Below are 5,106 nucleotides of genomic sequence, written 5' to 3'. Positions count from 1 at the left end.
TCCGCGGAGGGTGGGATGGGACCGCGTATACGGCGACGCCAGCTGGTAACGCGTCGCGCCGTCCCCTCCTAGATTATTGTTTTTTTAACTTTTAATTTTTTTTTTAAAGAGAAAGCCGAGAAAGCCGGGCCTCGCTTTCGTACAGGCTGCTGCCGGAACAATGGATTTATTTTTCTCCGTGATTCGGAACAATGACTCATCTTTTACTGACTCCGCTGGACCCGATGCCGTGTTCAGGACCGAAACGAGGCAAACGGAGTATTTCACGTCTGCTTCTTTTGGCTTTTTCTTCCCCCCCCCCCCCTTTTTTTTGTTTTTGTTTTTTTTGTTTGTCTTTTTTTCGAAGGAACTCGAACCGAGCGAGGGAGCCGTGATTCACCGCAGCACGCAAAAACTCTCTCCTCTTTTCGCCATGTTGCTTCTCAGTATCTGCAGACACTAAGGTGGAGGGAGGGAGGGAGGAGGGGGGGGGCGCAAAGGGATGTTCGGGGAGCTCCGTGCCTGCCTCCTCCCCCTTCCCCCCCTCCGGCCGCCACAGGCGAGCCCAGACGGGGCACTCTTGAGGCCGGGCTGATGGATGCTCACCGCCCCCCCCGTGCCGCCCCGGGGGCGTCGGACACGGGAGCGTGAGAAGAGAAGAGGACCTTATACATTCACATACCTACACTCCACAAAGACTTTGACGACAGCCTGGGAACTCTCTTTTTTTTTTTTTTAGTTAGTCGTCCTGCCATACAGACTCTCGGATTAGGAATATGGCATTTAATATTCTCATCCAAAAATCACACACACACACACACAGACAATGCTGCTGCAAAAAAAACCAACAAAAAAACCCAACAAACAACCACGTCCCGCCTGACGGAGGTGTCTCCGGGCAGCTGTGGAAGGTCCGCGAGAGAGAGAGAGAGAAAAATGACATGAATTAAGTTATGTAAATGTGAAAAATTGTTTGTCACACTAAATTATTTCACCGACGTGAACGGGTGTGTCTGTTTTTTTTCCTTCGATTGATAACTTTGATTTTTTTGTTGTTGTTGTTGTTGTTTTTGGGAGCTCGGGACGGCAAACTGAATTCACCGCGCGGCGTTTTACACTGCTGTCGGACCACGGCGGAATATCAGAGGTCGAAATGTCGGGAACAAAGTTTTATAAAGTCACATCGAACGAAATCTAATTTCAGCTCTTCGGTGTCGGCGTTTTGACTTTAGTCCCCCAATATTTTTTCACTCCGTTTGTGAAATGTAATTTCAAAATTCTTTATTTTTCTTAGTGTATAATTTCTTTACGTAGTAGTTTATCTTCTGCCCCCCCCCCCCACCCCACCCCCTCCTCTCCCTCCGCCCCGCCCCGCCCCGCGAAGCAAACCGATCGATGAAGCAGCGGGAGGGACTGTCGCCACGGCGACGCCGCGGCACTTCAAAAGGGAGATTTAATCCGAACGGAGCCTGATTTAATTAATGGGACTCGCCTGCACGAGGAGAAATCTAAAAATCTAAACGCGTGACACGTCCCGGGAGCCCCGACTCCGTTCGCGGCGGCGCGCCAGCTTTTTGTCACGTCTCTATTAAAGCATCTGTTCCCGATTGCGTTCGCGAGATAAAACCCCCGGCGCACAAATCAGCCTCAGCTTTCCCCATAATTTATTTGTCCTCCTCGCTGCCAGAGAAATAATGCCTTCAGAGTTGCGCTCATTGGTTTCAGATCGTTTTCCAGACGATCACAGGCTGTTTTTTGTTTGTTTGTTTGTTTGTTGTTGTTTTTTTTTTTGTTGGTCCGAACGAGAGTAACCAATAGAGGCGATTGTATAATCGTACGATAACCTTGAAATTCACCGGGTGGAGTTTGATTTGAACTCCAGACGCGTGGCGCCGTCGTTTCCCCGGCGATCACGTCGAGGACTTTTTTTTTACGGCTCGCTTTCGGGCGGGAAACGGTTCTCGTCACGCGATCGTTCATTTACGTCAACTGTTCTGAGCGGAGAGCAAAAACATGAGCTGAACAATGATGAGGTGCGACGAGAACGGGAAAACGATTTATGCGTAATGTGTTGCATCATTCAGACCGAATTTGTGTTCCGTCAATTTGCTTTCTTCTCTTCTTTTTTTTTGGACTCATCTTAATCTGATCCCATATTTGTTTTTATTATTACATATTACACATTTACAGTGTGAGCCAAAGCTCCATTGACCAGGAAATCGAATTATGTTCGACAGCGGTAACGCTGACGTTTCCTTAAAACCGTTCAGGCCGCAATAGATGATCTTTTTTTTTAACTGTTTTGGTCTTTTTTTTTGGGGGGGGGGGGGGCACAAAATACCACAAATTCAAATGTTTCAGCTCAAAACTTTACGTTTTAGACTCTTAATAAAAAAAATTAAAAAATTCTTTTTTTTTTTACTATTTTCTGATCTATTATTGATGAACTAGGAAAATAAAGGATGGATTAAATCAACGATATGAATCGTTTTCTGTGACGCATGCGTCGTGTTCTTTAAATGACATAATCTATACTTTAGAAAAAAAAAATTTGGGGGGGGGGGGGTGCGGTCGGCGCCGACTCGGCGTCTCCGACGGCGAGTCGCAGCTCGTTTGCGGCCGCGTGATCTCTGTGAGAAGGAAGTCAGAGGTCCGAACACGGGAGGCTGCGCGCGCGTATGGATTCAGTTTTTGCATGTTTGGTGGTTGACATTTCCGTCACTGAATTAGTGTGTGTGTGTGTGTGTGTGTGTGTGTGTGTGTGTGTGTGTGTGTGTGTGTGTGTGTGTGTTGGGGAATGTGAGTGCATTGTAGTCAGCGAGTAATGACTCGGTGTATTCTTGAGCTTCGTTCCTGCGGCTGAGACTTCACATGGGGCTCGAGTTACCGACCTGCTCGTGGCTTCGACATTCTCACACCTCAACGCGCGCACGCACACACACACACACACACACACACACACACACACACACACACACACACACACACACGCGCGCAAGCGCAGCCCGTTTGCCTCACGGCTTTTGATTTCCCCGTTTCTTCGCCGTGTCGTGATTCTTTTCCGTCGTCCGTCTCAGATGAACTTCCTCCCGTCTTTCTCTTCCTTTTCTCATGTCAGCCGTCCTGTTCCCAGACCCGCCGTCGTCTCGGCGCGCGTTGCGAAGCAGCAAAAACATTTCCGTGTGGTAATCGGCCCCAATTGGAGGTGTCACCGCCGTCTCCGCTGCCGCTCGGGTAACGCAGGCTATAGCAACGCCGACCCTTTTCGCGACCGAACATCAGACACGAGATGAAACCAGGGGGAATTAGTTCCGCTGTTTTCTCGACGGTCGGGTCCAACATTTACCTTCTCGCTCAGGGGTGTCGAACTCATTTTAGTTGAGGGGGGCCACATACGGCCCACTTTTGATCTCAAGTGGGCCAGACCGGTGAAATCGCGGCATAATAACGACAATATTTCTCTGTGTTTAAATCATCGGTGAAGGTTTTTTTGGATGATGAACCCCTGTTTTAAGGTCTTTCTACAATAAACTAGAAACATAAAGACCAAAAACTCAGACATCAGCCCGCTGTTTATCTGCCCCGGCTCTCCTCTGCAGATTCCCGAGCAGCGAGCGCTTTCTTCCTCCGGAGCAGACGTCGCATTCACGCAGTTTTTGAAGCAATTACTGGATCGATTTTAAAAAAAAATTACAAAACGTTTGTACTCATAAACCTCCATATTCTCATAGAAATGCAATTTATGTCTTTCTGTAATTTTCACACTTGGCAAAGTCACCCGGCGGGCCGAGCTGGACCCCCCCGGCGGGGCCGGATCCGGCCCGCGGGCCGTACGTTTGACGCCCCTGTTCTAGTTGGAGACCAGAAGGATCAACACCGCTCTCGTAAATGTTTAGCTTGGTTGGCTTAGCTTCCCCCCGCCTGCCCCTGAAATAGTGCGACCCACGACGCCTCCGTTGAAACAATAATGTGTGACCCGGTGATTGGTGAACCTTGACGGTGCTGCTCGGTGGAGTTTTGTTACCTTTAGCAAATCCGGGCGAAGCAACTCCCGCGCCGATGCTAAGCTAAGCGCTAATTGAGCGCGCGACCGAGCACAACACACGATGTCTCGATAATTAAGTGAACTTTAGAGGCGCCGCCGGGTCGTTTTTTTTTTCAGGAAGTTGAGGCGAAGCCAGTTGTTTCCCCAAAAATCGAAAGGTTTCGGAGAATGAAATACTCCCGACAGGACCGGAGCGAACTGGCGTTTAAATAGTCTGAACTGTTCCTGAACTTAAGTGTGTCTCTGTTTTTAAGGAAAGTCAAGAGAGGTTGACAAACTAACTTATGCCCCGGTGATATTTGGAAGTTTTACAAGAAGCTTTTAAGAGTGTGAAAAAAAAACCCCAAAATGATGAGCCAGTCTGAAAATATCTCAAAAACAGCGTGTCGCTCTGGTACAACTTGCACCTTTTAATTCCCGAGTTGTGTCGGCGACTCGTGGAACCGCTACCATGAAATTGTATTATTTACGCCCCGAATTAGTTTCTTGCGGCGACGGGGCCGCGAGTTTTTTTTTTTTTGCTTTAGCCTTTTTGGCTCTCGCTGGTACTTAATCAAATGAAACGGCTCGGACGCAAGCGGGCGCTGCTTCATTTTAAGGAGCTCGCGGGCCAAAATGATTTGAACTCCTGATCAAAATGACAGTTTTTAAGGAGGTGAAAAAAGCGGGATTGAATCCAGAGAAGAAGGAGGGCGGCGGGGTGGCGGCGGGGGGGGAACGGAAAGAAAGAAAAACGGCCGCGGGGGCCAAGACATACTCTGGAACTAATCTAAAATGATGCCAAGTGCTGCATGACTTTATATTCTCTCCGGTGGGTTTTTTTTTTTCATTTAACCCCAGAAACATCACCTATCGGGGCTCCCCGAGCGTCCAGAAGCCTGGATCGAGTCGTTCTTCGGCGTGACGAGCCAGAAGAGCAGGTCCGCGGGCGCGTCGGGTTTTTAATGTTGTTCCACTCCTGTTTTGTATTTTGTTTTTTTTTCCTCCACTGACGCTGGAAACGAAAGATTGAGGTCATAGAGTGCAACGGAGCCAGTTTACGTCCCCCGAGCTGCAATATAAACCTATTTCTGCATAAAACC

The sequence above is a fragment of the Brachyistius frenatus genome, unplaced genomic scaffold, assembly GCF_029030835.1.
Source record: "Brachyistius frenatus isolate BFR_SWC_R1_liver_20210118 unplaced genomic scaffold, ASM2903083v1 Contig_73, whole genome shotgun sequence".
In the NCBI taxonomy this organism is placed as follows: Eukaryota; Metazoa; Chordata; class Actinopteri; family Embiotocidae; genus Brachyistius; species Brachyistius frenatus.
The sequence above is the reverse complement of the archived record's forward strand: the minus strand, read 5'-3'. Positions refer to the sequence as shown.